This window comes from Embiotoca jacksoni, unplaced genomic scaffold, assembly GCF_022577435.1.
Source record: "Embiotoca jacksoni isolate LCO1_2020_lvr unplaced genomic scaffold, fEmbJac1.0.p SCAF_42, whole genome shotgun sequence".
NCBI classification, from domain to species: domain Eukaryota; kingdom Metazoa; phylum Chordata; class Actinopteri; family Embiotocidae; genus Embiotoca; species Embiotoca jacksoni.
The window spans coordinates 3,223,555-3,242,829 of NW_027185395.1; the positions used below are offsets into that span (position 1 = coordinate 3,223,555).

General features: G+C 42.7%; 5 non-coding genes across 5 annotated transcripts; 3 read left to right on the plus strand and 2 right to left on the minus strand.

The window, feature by feature from the left end:
• The first annotated feature begins 1,524 nt into the window (after window positions 1-1,524).
• On the plus strand, window positions 1,525-1,606 carry trnas-gcu (transfer RNA serine (anticodon GCU)). The gene has a single exon. It is a non-coding gene; the product is annotated as a tRNA-Ser (tRNA).
• Window positions 1,607-2,951: 1,345 nt separating this feature from the next.
• Window positions 2,952-3,033, plus strand: trnas-gcu (transfer RNA serine (anticodon GCU)). Its single transcript has one exon. It is a non-coding gene; the product is annotated as a tRNA-Ser (tRNA).
• Window positions 3,034-4,377: 1,344 nt separating this feature from the next.
• Window positions 4,378-4,459, plus strand: trnas-gcu (transfer RNA serine (anticodon GCU)). Its single transcript has one exon. It is a non-coding gene; the product is annotated as a tRNA-Ser (tRNA).
• A 3,095-nt stretch (window positions 4,460-7,554) lies between these two features.
• trnaq-uug (transfer RNA glutamine (anticodon UUG)) lies at window positions 7,555-7,626 on the minus strand. The gene has a single exon. It is a non-coding gene; the product is annotated as a tRNA-Gln (tRNA).
• Window positions 7,627-11,325: 3,699 nt separating this feature from the next.
• On the minus strand, window positions 11,326-11,407 carry trnal-uag (transfer RNA leucine (anticodon UAG)). Its single transcript has one exon. It is a non-coding gene; the product is annotated as a tRNA-Leu (tRNA).
• Between the last annotated feature and the right edge of the window lie 7,868 nt (window positions 11,408-19,275).

The window sequence follows — 19,275 nt, forward strand, 5'->3', positions numbered from 1 at the left end:
ATGAGAGCATGGAGCGTGTCTGGGAGGTGCAACAAAAACACCTTACGTGCATCCAAGATCCCCCAGAACCATCCAGCTGTACACAAACGTTGGATCCAGCTTACAGAAGGGAGACAAAGCTCTCGATGTTCTGCGATGTGGCAGAAGTCTTCTTCTATGGAGAGCTTTCATCGCCAACAGTGCAGTTTCATCACAGGCAAGATAAAACTACATCTTTGAGACATTTCTTTTACATGACTGCTGTTGAATCAGTTGTCTCAAAATTAAAAGAAAAATTAAATTTTTCTGTTATCTATCTTTTTGTCTTGTGAGGTTGGAGATGCAATGCTCTGCATACGCAGATGTACATGCTTGAGGGTGCATCCAGATGGAACATCAATCATGCTCATCAAGCTCTCGATATGAGTGCTGCATCAAAAACTAAAATATACAACATACGATTGATGTTGAATCTGAATGTCCTTGGCTACAGAGTGCTTGGATGTACACTTTGGCTGGAATTCGTGCCCACTGGGAAACCCACTGGAAAGATTGTCAAGAAATAAACAGGCCCTGAACAACATTCTTTCAATGACCACACTATCAGCTGTTGAGGTTTTTTCTTCAATGTTTATCTGCTGACCCTTTATGGCAGGTGAATGTATTGGTTTGAATCCCATCGTTGTCAAACTGCTTCCCTGTAATGTTGCAGGCAGTAGGTTGAAATCTGCAAATAGTTAAGCTCTTTCTCACCACCTTTAAAATTGCAGTGTGATTTAGAGACTGTTACTAACTGATGCTTCTGCAGTTGTTTCTCTCGTAACAAAATATCTACCCTCATGCAACAGCCTAGTGGGTTGTTAGGACCGGGTGGTCAATAACTGAAGTTTAAGAACGATAATCGACTTGTTGATTGCGACCTTTCTTTGGGATACCCAATGTTGCTCCAATACAACACACCTTAGCATCGTTCATCTTGAGGAAGATCAAGAGATGATGTTGCACTAATACGGCACCTTTTTAAGTGTGTACTTTGATTTCACAAGTTTGATGATGAAGTTTGTTCAAAAGTAACAATTGTCAGATAGAATGTGGCATTCAAATCATAATTGATTGGCTCTAAATTCAACAAGAGAACATTATCCACAACATGAGTGGTGACCTTGACCGTTGAGACAAAGCACGGGTTGGTTGTGTGGACTCCAAATTTTCAGCTGAATTGTGCAGCCTGAGATGAAATGCAGATGTTGAAAGCAGGTATGTTGCCATATGGGATTATTGCTTGATTATGCAGTTGGATCAGACAATTCCTCCACCTATATACAGAACGGAAATCAAGAAAGAGGAAGCTGTCCTGGAGAATGCGGGGATTGATCCCACTGCCTTTTGCATGCTGAGTGAGCACTCTACCATTTGATCTAATTCCCCTCCCTCTTCAGAAAGTGCTTTGCTCTATGTTCGACCTCAGCCTCCCCTCCTTCTGCATTTCTATTTTAAAAGGTGATCTTTTTTTTTTTTTTGTACTCAAATCATATATGTACAGAAGACAAGGTGGCCGAGTGGTCAAGGCGATGGACTGCTAATCCATTGTGCTCAGCACGCGTGGGTTCGAATCCCATCCTTGTCGAACTGCTTCCCTTTAATGTTGCAGGCAGTAGTTTCAAAGCTCGTTGAGCTGATCTCGTGCAGATGTTCAACTAAATCAATGTTCTGTTAATTCAGATGCAAATAATTAAGCTCTTTCTCACCACATTCAAAACTGCAGTGTGATTTAGAGACTGTTACTAACTGATGCTTCTCCAGTTGTTTCTCTCGTAACAAAATATCTACCCTCACGCAACAGCCCAGTTGGTTGTTAGGACCAGGTGGTACAATGACTGAAGCTCAAGCACGATAATCGACTTGTTGATTGCGACCTTTCTTTGGGATACCCAATGTTGCTCCAATACAACACATCTCAGCGGGGTTGATCTTGAGGATGATCAGTAGATGATGTTGCACTAATGCGGCACCTTTTTTAGTCTGAACTTTGATGCCACTTGGTGTTTTAGCTGTATATTACAAGACACCCTTTTTCTAGGCAGGCTCCCTTCACGCTGATCAGACCTGAGAGAACGTCTAATGGTTATTTTCTAAATTTTTCAAACAACGCCGCTGACTGCTTTTTTCGGCAGCATCGCCAAGTTCTTTGATTGACTTCGTATGATCCTGCCCTGTGATTCCTTCTTCTCGCAGGAGTCTTGTGATGGAATTTGCTACCAAGCCCATGCAACCCATCCCCACTGGATGCTCTTCTACATTCCAGCCTGGCTCCTCTTATTTAGCTGCCAGCTTAGCGTATCACAGCCTTTTCTGTTTGCATGCCTCATCCATAGTGTCCTCCCAGTGGATTGTCAGCTCAATGATGAAGACACCCTGGAAGGAGTTGGACCGTAAGACGAGGTCCGGTCTCAGGCCTAGGTCAATGTCAAGGCTCGTCCACGTGCACTTGAAAAGTAACAATTGTCAGCTAGAATGTGGCATTCAAATCATAATTGATTGGCTCTAAATTCAACAAGAGAACATTATCCACAACATGAGTGGTGACCTTGACCGTTGAGACAAAGCACGTCGCTCCATGGATCGGGAGTGTGGACTCCAAATTTTCAGCTGAAATGTGCAGCCTGAGCTGAAATGCAGATGTTGAAAGCAGATATGTTGCCACATGGGATTATCGCTCGATCATGCAGTTGGATCAGACAATTCCTCCACTTATTTACAGAACGGAAATCAAGAAAGAGTAAGTTGTCCTGGAGAATGCGGGGAGCTCTTTGCACGCTAAGCGAGCACTCTACCATTTGAACTAATTCCCCTGCCTCTACAGCAAGTGCTTTGCTCTATGTTCGACCTCAGCCTCCCTTCCCTCTGCATTTCTATTTTAAAAGGTTTTTTTATTTTTTTATTTTTTTTGCTCAAATCATATATGTACAGAAGACAAGGTGGCCGAGTGGTCAAGGCGATGGACTGCTAATCCATTGTGCTCAGCACGCGTGGGTTCGAATCCCATCCTTGTCGAACTGCTTCCCTTTAATGTTGCAGGCAGTAGTTTCAAAGCTCGTTGAGCTGATCTCGTGCAGATGTTCAACTAAATCAATGTTCTGTTAATTCAGATGCAAATAATTAAGCTCTTTCTCAACACATTCAAAACTGCAGTGTGATTTAGAGACTGTTACTAACTGATGCTTCTCCAGTTGTTTCTCTCGTAACAAAATATCTACCCTCACGCAACAGCCCAGTTGGTTGTTAGGACCAGGTGGTACAATGACTGAAGCTTAAGCACAATAATCGACTTGTTGATTGCGACCTTTCTTTGGGACACCCAATGTTGCTCCAATACAACACATCTCAGCGGGGTTCATCTTGAGGATGATCAGTAGATGATGTTGCACTAACGCAGCACCTTTTTAAGTCTGAACTTTGATGCCACTTGGTGTTTTAGCTGTATATTACAAGACACCCTTTTTCTAGGCAGGCTCCCTTCACGCTGATCAGACCTGAGAGAACGTCTAATGGTTATTTTCTAAATTTTTCAAACAACGCCGCTGACTGCTTTTTTCGGCAGCATCGCCAAGTTCTTTGATTGACTTCGTATGATCCTGCCCTGTGATTCCTTCTTCTCGCAGGAGTCTTGTGACGGAATTTGCTACCAAGCCCATGCAACCCATCCCCACTGGATGCTCTTCTACATTCCAGCCTAGCTCCTCTTATTTAGCTGCCAGCTTAGCGTATCACAGCCTTTTCTGTTTGCATGCCTCATCCATAGTGTCCTCCCAGTGGATTGTCAGCTCAATGATGAAGACACCCTGGAAGGAGTTGAACCGTAAGACGAGGTCCGGTCTCAGGCCTAGGTCAATGTCAAGGCTCGTCCACGTGCACTTGAAAAGTAACAATTGTCAGCTAGAATGTGGCATTCAAATCATAATTGATTGGCTCTAAATTCAACAAGAGAACATTATCCACAACATGAGTGGTGACCTTGACCGTTGAGACAAAGCACGTCGCTCCATGGATCGGGAGTGTGGACTCCAAATTTTCAGCTGAAATGTGCAGCCTGAGCTGAAATGCAGATGTTGAAAGCAGATATGTTGCCACATGGGATTATCGCTCGATCATGCAGTTGGATCAGACAATTCCTCCACTTATATACAGAACGGAAATCAAGAAAGAGTAAGTTGTCCTGGAGAATGCAGGGAGCCCTTTGCACACTAAGCGAGCACTCTACCATTGGAACTAATTCCCCTGCCTTTACAGCAAGTGCTTTGCTCTATGTTCGACCTCAGCCTCCCCTCCCTCTGCATTTCTATTTTAAAAGGTTTTTTTATGTTTGTTTTTTTTTGCTCAAATCATATATGTACAGAAGACAAGGTGGCTGAGTGGTCAAGGCGATGGACTGCTAATCCATTGTGCTCAGCACGCGTGGGTTCGAATCCCATCCTTGTCGAACTGCTTCCCTTTAATGTTGCAGGCAGTAGTTTCAAAGCTCGTTGAGCTGATCTCGTGCAGATGTTCAACTAAATCAATGTTCTGTTAATTCAGATGCAAATAATTAAGCTCTTTCTCACCACATTCAAAACTGCAGTGTGATTTAGAGACTGTTACTAACTGATGCTTCTCCAGTTGTTTCTCTCGTAACAAAATATCTACCCTCACGCAACAGCCCAGTTGGTTGTTAGGACCGGGTGGTACAATGACTGAAGCTCAAGCACGATAATCAACTTGTTGATTGCGACCTTTCTTTGGGATACCCAATGTTGCTTCAGTACAACACATCTCAGCGGAGTTCATCTTGAGAATGATTAAGAGATGATGTTGCACTAATACGGCACCTTTTCAAGTGTGTACTGTGATTTCACTTGGTTTTTTAGTTTTGGACTTCCTATTATCCTGCCCTGTGATTACTTCTTCCCGCAGGAGTCTTGTGAGGGAACTTGCTACCAAGCCCATGCAACCCATCCCCACTGGATGCTCTTCTACATTCCAGCCTGGCTTCTCTTCATGAGCTGCCAGATTAGCATTCCTCTGCCTTTACCGTTTGCAGGCCTCATCGATAGCGTCCTCCCAGTGGACTGTCAGCTCAATGATGAAGACACCCTGGCAGGAGTTGGACCGTAAGACGAGGTCTGGTCTCAGCCCGGTCAACGCCATGGCTCGTCCACATGCACTTGATAAGCAACAATTGTCAGATAGAATCTTTGTTTTTTTGCTCAAATCATAGGTCTACGGAAGACAAGGTTGCTTTACCCTTCGGCATCTGGTCTCTAAACAATCCCTCTCCTAACAAAGTCCTACCCATTCCGAACATTAAGTGCTACCCCCAGTTCCAAACAGGGTGTAAAAGAGACAATCAGCAATCAATGCCTTGGCACAATGCTGTTTGATTGGTTATTGACCATAAGCTATGCATATCCCTCTGAGAGGTAGAGTTTCGCCTCGGTAGTAAGATTGTAGTGTCGCCGTCATCACCATTGATTTACCTGCATGTAAATATCAGCCGCTAAAAAATGTTTTGTGTCACTAACTGTGTTATTATCACTTGGGATAAAAGTAAGTTTCAATCAAAGAATGAACGTAAAAAATGGTAACATATATTCGTCCATTCATAATGCTCGTTAGTGGTGTATGAACGTAATAAAGTAGTTATTGTGGTAACAGTCGCTGGTAAAGATTATCCAAGAAGAGTATAAATTGGAAGACATTAATGTTTTAATATATATTGATATTGTGAAAAAACAGTACTGATCAAAGTCAGCAATTTACAGTACCTTGTCTACTGTACTGTTCATTTCCTATACATAATATATTGATTTGAGCAGTTGTTGATGAAATTATTTCACTTGTTTTCTAATTGTAAAATTGTTAATGAAGTAATTCCGCCTGTTGTATGACATCATAGAACACATACATACACACTCACTAGAAAACATACATACACATTCACAATGACATCATAGAACACATACATACACACTCACTATGAGTATAGCGGGCAGGGTCGACTGTGTGGTAACCCGAGGACCAACACAGGATTGCAAAGACGTCTACAGGTGAACTCTGTGGAACGACACTAGTTGGCTTCTTCGCACAGGTGATACCTGAGTATCGACACTGGACGGCAGGTATGTAGGAGACAGACAGAGAGTCAGAACCAGAACTTCTCACTGGACAAGTAAACAGACTTACGGCGACTTGGAACCAGGTAGGTAAACGGACGGTCTGACACTGGTGGAGAACAGCCGGGGTCATCAGATTCTCTCCCTGTAATCTCAGCTCAACATTTATCTACAGAATGTTTCAGAGCAGCTCTTTTGAATTTCAGGGTTCTTCAATCCTTAAATACCAACTGATTGTGTGACTTCACTCTCTTCCAACAGTTCCCTGAATGATCAAAGGAAGATATGAAGACATCTGCCACCAGGTGTCACTAGAGCACAGACGACTGATTCATCATTCCACTTTTCAGCTCTAGGGTCTCCAAATGGAAAAATTCACTCCTAAACCAACAAAACCCGAACACCTCAGAGATGCCACTCAAAGTGGGAGAGCTTGCCTGCATGGAGCAGCCTGTGCACTTTCCTTTGACTCTCTATACCAAACTGCTGGACTCGATGAGAGGCCACCAGGGATCACCTGTGATTCAAAAAACCAAACCCTGCTGTGCTGAACATGTATGATTGTGGGATTTCACTCTCACTAAACTATTCAATCATTTCTTTCAATTCAATTTTTTTTGTATAAATAAATTAATTGTATGTATAAACTGTATGATCAAATATTTGAAGTAGAATGTACACATAAATAAATGATGAAGTATCACCCAGGTGAATACTTGGGATTTTCTTTTGGTGATTCAAACTAACAGCAGACAGATCGGTGCTTTGTTTCTGCTGTGTTTCTTTTTGATGCGTTTGTGTTCCTCCTCAAAAAAAGACAACAACAACAACAAAAAAACTCGTGGTGTAATTGTCACACAGCCATCCTGTGGGTGGAAGATTCCAGGTGCAAGTCCTGGCGAGAGTGTGACTTGTTGATCAAGTCAGTATTTAAATCAAAATGTTTTTTTATTTTGAACTTGGAGGTGTTATGCAGTTTAACAAGAATGATTAATGACATATTTTCTTCCCTTTTGTCTATTGTTGCCTTTCCAGCCAGCACCATCTCCACCAGGGCCAGCCTCTGGGCAAACCATTGAAGAATAGAAGAGCACTCTTTGAGAGGTGTGTGTTTATTATTATATATGTTTAGAGTTTTTGATAAGGTTGTTTAATAATACATTTTTGGTATAATTATGTTGTAGTTTAATTTTTCACCTGCTGTTTGTTTCTTGTTGATGTATTTGTGTTCCTACTCAAAAAACAAAAACAGAAAAACAAACAAACACAATTCTTGTGTAATAATAACACAACCATCCTTTGGGTGGGAAATTGTGAAGTCACAAGTGTGTGACTTGTTGAGTCAGTATTTCATTCAATATGTTTCTTTCTTTCCCCCCATTTCCTAACGAGCACCAAAACTGGCAATTTAATCTTGCCTAAATCCAGGTTCCACTGAGATTTGAACTCAGATCGCTGGAGTCAAAGTCCAGAGTGCTAACCATTACACCATGGAACCACCGTTGTTGCCATGGCCACTACGGAGCCGACAAAGTATTTGAAGTTTATTAGAACTATTTTGAAACTGTGGAATATAGATCTGCTTAGTGCATATGAGGGCTCATATGTTGTATGCTCATTGGTTGTCTTCCACCAAAAAGTCATGTGTATTGATGTATCCTTTGTTGGTTGGTGGAGGTGGGGGTTGTTTTCCTTCACCCCCTGGAGTCCACCAGACAGCTGTCTGTTCCTGTTAATGCCTCAAAGAACAGCAGGATGTGACCCCACAGGTTGCAGACCACCTCCTGTGACCTTTTGGTTTGGCCAAGCAGAATCACTCTCATTTACATACACAGCATTTTGTCTACACCTTGAGATTGGTAGTTGATGGTACGACCTATATGTAAGTGATATGATGTGATATATATATATATATATATGTGTTGTATTGTTGTAAACATAACCTAGCACAGAAGCTCAAAATATATACTGACTGTAATCATTGTAGAACACATTGCTTATGCAGGAACTTATCAGGTCTGGGTCACGTGGGGTGCAACTCACTATCAGATCAAAAGGGGGATGTGGGTCAAACGGAGGACAGTGGAAAAGCACTGAGACAAACATATGCAAATGTTCCCGCCTCACCGTATGTAACGCCTCTTCCTATAGTATAAGTGTATGTGCCGGAAAGTGGGAGGTCAGACTCCAACAAAGAGACCTCAGGTTGATGTTGGGCTCTCCAAGATGTCTTGTATGCTATGCAGGATGTCTTGTATGCTATGCTTAATAAAAATAAGCTAAGACCGGAAACTGCCTAAAGACTGCCTCTATCAACGGACTCGGGGAAAACAATTTGGGATACAACAAAACCCATCGCAAGACTTGGTGCAAACAATGTAAGAAACCTTTCCCCAATTTGTTCAGTACTGTGGACTCTGAATCCAGTTGAAATCTAGGTGGCAGCTGGACTTCAAAGTGGATAGCTGGTGGGAGCTGAAAGCATTCTTGAGCACGCACAGCGTCATGGACAGGTCTTACCAAGAAATGCAAAGATGCTGGATAAAAAAAAAATCACTGGACGGATTTAAGTCAATTCAATTTTATTTATATATCGCCAAATCACAACACAGGTTATTTCAGCAGAACTTTGAAGATGGATGTCTTGAAGAGGTCCATTGCCATAGTCTGTTACCTCACGGAACGAATCCTTGCCTTCCGTGGTCGCAGTTACACTGTAAATGCACTGGCTTGAGTCTCCTGAAAAGGTGTCCCACCTCATCCGAAAGGCTTCGTAAACACTTACCAACCAGATGAGAATACCTGTAATTTACCTCTTGCGGGGTCGTTAACACCATTATCTCGCTCTCTCTGCTCAGGTGACGAAGAAGCTCTCCGCTTCCGACACGGCCTCAACGAGCATGGGCCGGTCCTCATGAGCGTCCTCACCTGCTCTGAGGGCTCAGAGGGTCTGTCCCGGATGGCGGCCGGGCTAACAAGGCAGTACTGCAGCTGCATTCAGGACCCACCGGGCGTGCAGCTCTGCACTGAAACGTGCTGGCTGGCTGACTCCGCCCTTTGTCAGCCTAACTGCCTACTCTACATTTTGGTAGAGCACATTTTGAGTCACTATATATTATTGAAAAATATATTGACCTTAACTTAACCTGATTGAGCTATCTGTACAACTTGGTTGAGGTATCTTATTTTTAAAAAATCCACTACATGTCACTGTGTCTTTAAGAAGTATGCCTTCTCAGCTCTTAACAGGAAGTTAGCAAGAAAACTTTCCTCCAGACATGTGGACACTATTTGGTGAAAATTTCAAAGGTAAGTAAATTTATTCGACATATTACAGCACTTGAGGTCTTACTGAACAGAACTTGAACTTGATACCAAAAAAAAAAAAAAATTAATAAGGGTAAAATAATTTCCTAAAAACGTGCTTTACCCAACGGTTTAATTGTCACTTCATAATAAAGGTAGTGCATAAAAATGTTTTTGTAAAAAGTATGTATAGTAAATATCCAGAATAAGTATGTAGAAATGTAGTATCAATTGAAAATACTCAATTAAAATACAAGTACCTCAAAATTGTATTTAACTGCAGTACTAGAGTAACTGCATTTAGTTATTTTCCACTACTGTTTAATGGTGTAGGAAAGGTAAATCTTTACAGTTCTTCCATCCCCTTCAACAACTGTGCTATCACCTTTTCGTAAGCGCAGCTCTGTGGTTATTTAACTATTGCTAGACAGGGCAGGATTCTTATGACCAGGTAAGTGGAATAAAGTAATTAAAGTGACTAAATAAGTCACTTAGTCTCAGTTTACATCAGGTTTACTGAAGAAAAGAAATTAGATAAATCAGGTCTGAAGTGGGTTAATTGCTGATATAACAGTACAGAAAGACTAATCAGCTCTCTGTGTACAATACAGCAGGATGAAGAGAAAACTGATTTTCTCAGGCGAGATCAGAGTGTGCTTCAAGAAAGGACTGAGTGGAGATCTGAGGCAAGATCCATCAAATGAAGCCAAGAGGATCAAGAACAACCCCGACCTCCAGGATCAGTCGGCCGCGCGAAGGGAAGACGAGGTCAAAGAGAATGCCCTCTCTGTTGTCTTCATGAGAGGGGGAGATGTGTCTGACAGACAGGAGGTGCTGGGAGAGTATGTACTTCAGTTTGGAGAGTACAAGGGTAGGTCATTCTGATGGCTGCTAGAGAAGGATATCGGCTATACTGGATTCCTGATTAAGAAGGTGGAGGAGGAAGAATGGGCTGAACCATTTAAACCGGAGGGTGCCAAGAAGGACACCCTATTTTCATTTCTGGAGTACAGTCGAAGCTTCCAGGAAATCAAGGACCTTATCAAGTATTTAGTTGAAAGACCAGTGGATCAACCTGTGAAGAATGAGGATGACAACTTTGTTGGCTTTGGAAAGAACGCGAACAAGACTTGAAAGGATGTTTGGGAGAGCAGAGCAGATGGATACGCTGCATTCATCCTCCGGAAACAGTGTGAACCAGGCAGCAAAATGTATCAGCTTCAGCAGTACCTCACCAGGAAGGAAATGCCAGCTTCAGAGTGCTTCACAGCAACCTGCTTCCTCAGGCCACGCAGCATCTGCCTCTCATCCTCTAGGTTTGTTGACACACAGACATTATGTGCACGAGCACACAAACACTCACGCACACACTGTGCATTTATATTCCCATTGTTGTGAAGTGGAGCTTCTAGTGAGGACCAAGACACGTCTCGTTTGAACGGAACACTTTACTGTCTGAACTGCAGTATTACAAACTAGAACAGTGAACTGAATGTGCTCTTGCACCCGACATCTGGTATTCTTCGAATCATCGTAATTTTGTTAGTTAGCGTCAAGAAACCACGCACCATGCTACTTCCTGGCTCTTCAAAGTAAAAGCACTTCCTGTTTTATGCTTTTCACAATAAAAGTAAATCATATCAATTAAGCTTCTCACATTTACATCTTAACAATGTAAACAGTGTTACACAAGCAACATGAACCAATTATTTTATGCCGATCAAACAATTCACAACAATGAAATTGGTGGGATTTCAATCCATGCCTTTCTGACTCAACATTAAAGCTTGGTGGTGGACTATTATAATTGGCCGCACCAATGCTGTCAAGAAATGGGTGATAGATTTGTAGGGTTACAGTCACGGTATACTGCATTCCTTGTTCATAAAGTTGGCAGTGATGGGATTTGAACCCATGCCCCCATAGGGACTGGAGACTAAATCCAGCACCTTCGACCACTCAGCCACACTACCCCTAGATTTAGTGCCTTAGCTGCTTGGAAAAATATAATTGAGAGATAATCACAAAAAGATTTACAATTCTAAACGGTCAATGTACACATGAAAAAGGAAAACTAGTAGTATCCCTTAATGTTAGCACAATATCACAAAGCATAAATTTTCACTGGGTTGTCAGAGATTTCTTTTTTTAATCGTTTAGGCTCCAATATTGGGTACGAAAGTGAGTAATTCTACACATAAGTAGTACCAAGTCATAAGGGCAACTAAGTGGGTCACAGTGGTTTTGATTGTGTCCAGTGCATATCCCACTCCACCCTGACCAGATGATCAGCAATCTCTCTGACACCCTTTTCACACAACCACACCCAGGACTTTGAGAAAGCAGAGAATATTCTGCAATACCACACCCAGAGAATGTTGACATTGTGCATACAATCCAGTTATTAGCCTTAAAAATGGACGAAGTGGGCTCACCAGAGAGTTTGAGAAAGGCTGGAGTTTTCCTGGGACCAGCACTCTTCAATTGCACCTCTGATCTTTCCCTGGTTTGATGTTGACTTTACAGTGTTTGCAGGGAAGAAATCTGAGTTTCGGACTCAATATTAAGGATTGGTGGTGGACTATTACCACCTTAGCAGAGGATGGTTTCGATCCATTGACCTCTGGCCCAGCATGCTTCTGCTGCACCATTCTGCTCTCCTTTCCTTTTTGGAGGTATTGGATTCTTATTCTTCAAAGAAACTAGTGAGACGTGCTAAAGTTTGGTTTTAATTGATAGGACGAATTCTCCCAATTCCGTGTTGTACTTGTGAGGCTGTGAATACTTGCTGCAGTCTCTGGAGATAAAGATGGCGTTGGTGGGACTCTTGGTCCTGCTCTTCTGGCCTTCGTCTCTGGGCAGCATTCTCTATCTACGGGGAATGTGGTCACTCAGCCTTCATTTCCAGGTAAGGTCCAGTTCAGCCTGAATGGAATACAAAGAGTTAAACTCTATTTCTTTGATTTACTGTTCCTTTTATGTTTCTGTGTTATTTTACAGCCTCCTCCAGACCAGCTCTTCCCTCAACACCACCTGAGGAGCCTTCACATGAAGAGCTTGTCAGGGTGGGAGTTGGTTTTGAAGAGTGTCAGTACCAGTAAATTAATATTTACGCAGCACATTGTCTGTAAGAGAAACTTGAACCGACGTTGACTCGTCTTTTTAAATGTTTCTGTGATCACAGCGGAACAGGAGACGACCAGGTGAGTCTGGGTGGAATTTAAAACTTTTAAATCACTAACAGAGATTGTTAGAAAGGTTACTCAGAGGCTAGATTCAAAATCAAACATATCGGACATTTATTTTTGCAAGAAGGAGCAAATACATGTACACTCAAAGAAGGATGACCAGCATTGCTCAAGGTCACTCCTCCGTAGGGCAGCTTTTATACAGTGTGACAAACAGTTGACCCCCATTCACTCTGTATCTGCTTTTATATGGTAATACTGAGTTGGTTGCAGGTAACAAGATAAGGACACAGGGGAGTCATCAATTAGATGCGGAAAGTAAAACAAAAGGAACTTTCCAGGAGTCACTTGCAAATAAGAGTAAAACAAAAAAAACCTTTCGGAGCCACTTGATGAGAAACTTTCCGGAGTCACTTGCAAATAAGATGACCACATAGAAACTTTCTGAGCCACATGCAGACAAGAAGAAACAATCTTTTTTCTTTCCATCAGAGATGCTGCCAGTCACCTGAAACACCATCACTGATGTTATCATCTGTAGAGAAACACTTTCTCCATCATTCTTTTCTTTATTTCACCACACAACATCTCCTCCACCTCCTCCTCCTGCCTGCCTCCTCCCCTCAACAAGTGCGGTCTCATCAGTTGTCATCAGTTGTCCTCTGCTCATTGTGTCTCTTCAAGTCTGTCCTGCTTAATCTTCTGAACCTCAGCTGGTTTTGATCAAATGCTTCAATTAAACAACAAACATTTGTTTTGTTCTTTCAACCTCAGATGTACAGGCCCGTCCTCTCTCGCTCCTCCAGCATCCTGAAGAGCCCACCAACGAGGAGCTGCTGGAGGCATCGCAGGAGTCAGGCGACACACCACATCTGGTGCCTGAAGCTGGCGTGTCCCCAACCTTTGTGCACTGGGTCCCTGACGAAGCCTGGGCTCTACAGGACCAACCGGAGGGTCCTGGACATCAACGGCTGGTATCTCATGGCCATTGAGTACATCGAGTGTCGTCGATGCAAGAAGAAGGTCGGAGGGTGGTCGCAGGGTGAAGAAGAAGCTCTCCGCTTCCGACACGGCCTCAACGAGCACGGGCCGGTCCTCATGAGCGTCCTCACCTGCTCCGAGGGCTCAGAGGGTCTGTCCCGGATGGCGGCCGGGCTAACAAGGCAGTACTTCAGCTGCATTCAGGACCCACCGGGCGTGCAGCTCTACACTGAAACGTGCTGGCTGGCTGACTCCGCCCTTTGTCAGCCTAACTGCCTACTCTACATTTTGGTAGAGCACATTTTGAGTCACTATATCTTATTGAAAAATGCATTGACCTTAATTTATCCTGATTGAGCTAGCTCTACAACTTGGTTGAGGTATCTTATTGTAAAAAAAAAAAAATCGACTACATGTCACTGTGTCTTTAAGAAGTATGCCTCCTTCAGTAGTGAAGTTAACCTAATGTAAATAAAAGTCAGTATTTGCTTTGAAATAAAACACATCTGATTATCCTGTCGAAAAATGTTTTTGTTACCGAACGGTTGAATTATAATTTTATGGTAAACATAGTGATTCTAAGATAATGTATGTAAAAAATGTTATTAATAAAACAATACATACGAATATTCACTGCTGTTAATATCTATTTAATGGTATTATATTAAGTACTTGATAAAATATTTTAACATTATATTGTTTTCGTAAAATATTGCATAAAAATGTTTTTGTAAAAAGTATGTATAGTAAATATCTAGAATAAGTATGTAGAAATAATAAAACTAATAATTGAATGGTAACCAATTGACATATTTTGGTATAATAACATTACTAGCATTATAACAGTACATAGTTTGTAATTGTAACTTTTTTTCCTTTCTGATTTACAAACAATAGATGGATGCTCAATCTTTAAACGGTGCAAGGCCACACAATTTTTTTGGCACTTATACCAGAAAATCCTCAAGACTCTGATGCTGATCTGAGTGATGACGATGACCAAATTGAGGATCCTGATTATCAGCCCGCACAAGCAGAAGAGACTGGGGACACTTCTTTTGAATCCATGGATGAGGCAGAGGTTGCCTCAACAAGCACATCTTCTGCACTGCCTCCTTGTAAGAAGAGCAGAAAAGGGAAGAATGCCCTAAAAACTGTTTCCTTGGAGGAGCCAGAGGACCCACCTGACCCAAGTTCACCCTCAGGCCCAAACAAAGGCACAAGGAGAATCTGGAAGCATGAAGACATTGAGGAATTCCAGGTTCCTGAATCAAGATTTGAGCCCCCTGAGGCTGTAAAGACACCCTTCCAGTACTTCAAAATGCTCTTCACTGACCAGATGATTGAACATATTGCGCATCATACCAATCTGTACTCTGCCCATGAGTTGGGGGATCCAATCAAGACTAGCCCTGAAGACATTGAAGATTTCCTGGCAAGACTACTCTTCATGGGTGTGTTCAACTTCCCAGCCCTGGAGGACTACTGGCACCACGCGTCACGTTTTGATCTGATAGCTGGTATCATGCCAAAGAAGAGATTCCAGCTGTTACGCCGGTTCATTCATTTGAATGATAATCAGCAGTGCAACGACAGTCCAGACAGATTTAACAAAATCCACCCCCTCTTTGATATGCTTCGTGAGCAGTGTCTCCTGATCCCATCCACTTACAAGCACAGTATGGATGAGGTCATGGTGGCATATAAAGGCACAAGGGCTGGCACTCTCCGCCAATATATTGCCAACAAGCCAGAAAAATGGGGCTTTAAATTATTCTGCCGGGCCAGTTCATCTGGCATCATCCATGACCTACTGCTCCATCAAGGGGCATCCACATTCTTCAATGTTGCCCGATGTGAGGAGGAGCAGGGGCTACTTCTAGGAGCCAAAGTGGTGACAACATTATGCAAAACCATAACACAGCCACGTCCTTCTGTTGTCTTCTGTGACAACTACTTCACCAGTTTCAACTTGATCCAGAAGCTGAACGCAAACTTGGGTGTCAAGTGCATTGGCACTGTCCGACCAAACCGCAAGACAATCAGCAAGACCCCCGCCAAGTCAAGGCGATGGTACATCCCCCTGTTTGACCTGTGCATCTCAAATTCCTGGCTGGTCTACAAGAGGGATTGTGGCCTACTGATTGAGAAACTAATGCCTCTCAAAAGATTCCGCCTGGCAGTTGCCCACGGTTTGATGAGAGCCAGCACCCAAAGTTAGCCGACCATTGTCCTGCTCTCCACCACCTCAGAAGAAACGCTCCACCCCAAGACCCTCACAACCACAACCAGATGTGCGTTATGACAACTGTGGACATTGGCCCCTTCACTGTGACAAGCGTGGAAGATGCAACCTGTGTCCAATGCAGCTTTGCAGCATACCATGAGAAATAAAGTGGATCTAATGCACAGATGAGGTGTTTTGAAACTGAAATTTTAGAAATGAAATGTTTTTCTGTTTTGCAGTGTTCCCTTTGTTTGAATGAAAAACAAGATAGCATATCACCAAAAATCGGAAGTGTGAAGTGTATCTAACATTTATGCTCTTTATTACTGCCATAAGTTAGCATTGTATTTGACTAATTCTACTGTTACTTTTTTCTTGATGAGGACATTGAAGGGTTAAATGATTGTTGATGTTAACATCATAGTAATAATAATCATCATTAAAGATGCTGTAAAGTAGAAATGAAAATGAGTTTTAAGTTCATCACCCCACAGAAGTACCCATCCAAATTTGAATGAAAAAAAACAGACAAGAATGTTAAATTAGGGTTTGACATCATGAGAAAATCATCAGTGATCTCTGCTCTGAGACTGGGGGGCGTGTCCTGAAGGAGCTGAAGCTCCGCCCACTCGCTGGAAGGTTTTCAGTGTTCTGTATGACAGTCCTGTGGCTGCAGTTCTTTTCCCCACTAAGCGGTCCGTCTGACATTCAAACTCTCGGGTGACTTTATTCATGATGTCCCACTGGTCCTCTGTCTCTCTGGTGGATGGAGCAGCCTGCTTTATGAAAACAGAATAGAATCAGAATTCATTTGTCCAATGAGTGAAACATACAGATGCATTTAAATGAAGCTTGTCCCCCTGAGCTGTAACACAGGAGTAAAACTGGACACCAGAGACAGCAGACAGTGAGTCTCCAACTACTTCAAACGACCTGAATTACAATAGTGGAGATAATAAGAGAGGAGGAGTTGATTTAGTTCTGTAACGACTGCAACATGAACAACGCTGCATTATATCACATCAATTCATTACATCACATCAATTCAAACTTTGAACCTGCTCAGGTCGAGCCGACAGTTTTTCTCTTTCACTGATGTCCCTCCACCTCCTCCTCCTCCTCCACCTCCTCTTCCTCCTCTCTGCAGCCTCCCGCACATGTAGTCGGGCTCGTTTATCCGGACCGGTACCGGTACATGTAACCGAGAGGGTCGGTGATTGTAACGTTACACCGGAGTACAAAAACAACAATCCTCATTAATCAGGAGGACTAGATTTCCTCTGGTCCATGTTTACCATCACACCGACATGTAAAATACAGAGTTACATATATTATAGTTCCTTATTGGAGCTATATTGAGACGGATAAAAAAAATCTGCGGTTATCGGAGCATTTTACTTGTGCGATTCTGTGCTCGGCTATGTTTACAATAATACAACATATATGTATGCCATATGTATGCCAGATATATTACTTATATCTGAAGTCGTATTGTCAACTACTAATCCTAAGGTGTAGACAAAAGGCTTTGTTTGTGAATGAGAGTGATACTGCTGTGTAAAACCAAAAGGTCACAAGGGGAGGTCTGTGACCTTTGGGGTCACATACTGTTGTTCTTTGAGTCATAAACAGGAACAAACTGCTGTCACGAGAACTCCAGGGTGTGAAGGAAGACAACCACCACTTCGACCAATCAACAAAGGACACATCAACACACATGACTTTTTGGTTCCTGTACTATAAGAAGACTGGGTCAAGGAGAGTCAAGAGGTCAGACTTCGTGAACTGACACATACTCTGTTGCGGTCAGGGAAACATAGTCTGGACCCAGAGCTCTGTAAACTGATTATTCTGTTGCCGTTAAATAAGTATCTTGAAGCGTGACATCTTCTCCTATTGCCTCATTGAAAGAGCACGCAGGATTGGGGGCTGACACATTGGCTTTGTACTAGCAGGAGCCCAAGTCCAACGTCCTCTGAACTCTGCTACGAGCTCAATAGCACGTTAGCTCCCATTTCATGAAAATAAAGTTATTCTACACCGAATAAAATCACGTGAGGGGTTTGCACCGCGGGCTAAATGTAGCAGAATTACTGTGGAAAAGTTATCTAGTATAATCATAACAAGCACACAGAACTTACACTGAGTGGTGAACTGCTGGCGGCGGTGGATGGTACCGGTGCATCCGGAGGATGAACGGCCGGGAGGGTGAAGCTCGGCTCGGCTGCGCGCTGCAGGAGAAGCGGTGCGTCTGTGAACTCCGTCCGTCTCCGGTCCAAGTTGGTGAAACAATCCGTCGTGAAATGGTCCCTGCAGAGGCGGCTGTTGGTGTTAATCCTTAAGTCTCCTTGAGCGTGGCTCTTCATGAAATCGATTCCTCTCTTCATCAGTAGGAAATGTAAATAGCGATGCAGCGCTGCTTTGGAGGTTCTTGCTTCCAGGAAAGATTCACTTGCAGGTGGAGGGAGACGTCCTGTAGCAGCTAGCTGATGTACAATAACAATCTGACTATGGCAGGAGGAGCAACTGAAGTCCAGTGGGATGACCTCTTATGCAAATGAGCTCCAGGCTTTTATAGCGTTTCACCGTGTGAGAGGAGGAGCCATGCAGAGAGTTATATAAACCATCCGTGCGGTAGCTCGGTGACGTACTGAAGCTAACTTTTAGCCCCGCCTAAAAAAACCTGAGGTGAAGACGGATGGGAAAATCTTTAACGGTCTAACTCCACATTTCAGTGTAACAAAGTTTTCAAACTTTACACATGCTTTCCGCAACTCATTTCACACGTATATAATGTACTGAGAAGCAAATCTTGGAATTTGCTTTGCAGCATCTTTAAGTGAATGTTGGTAAAAGATTTAACAGTAGAACTGCTCAAGTAGAGCGAGCGTGAGTTTTAACTTGAAGCTAAAAGAAGTGCAGAGAGATTTAGGGAGGTTTAATTCAGGAAAAGAAGCTGAAATAGTAATAAAAGTAATACCAGCTACAACTTTTGTAAACAGGAAGTGAAGCAATATGCTCACTGTAACGTCAGACGTCCTGACGATTAAAATGCAGACTGCATTTCTCTATTGCTTATATAATACGGGTTTTATTCTTTTTATTTAAATTATACAGGCCTTTCCATTGTGTTTGCAGCTGCAATATTGTGACAAACACAGTTTTTCCAACAGTGATCTCTGTTCCATAAAACCAACAGCAGTGTGGTGATATGAGAAAAGATGCTGCTACATTCTAAACCCTACTCTCTGTTACCATGGGAACCATTGGGGGCGTGGTCTATCATCAAAGGCGTTCCGTAACTCTGATGTAACGTGTGGGCGTGGTCTCCTATGAAGGCATTCTAATTGTGACGTCACAGTGGGCGTGGCTCATCCTGTTCATTTCATTTCATAGCACTGAACCATAGCATCAAGCACCACCATTCATCCCAAGCTTTATTTAT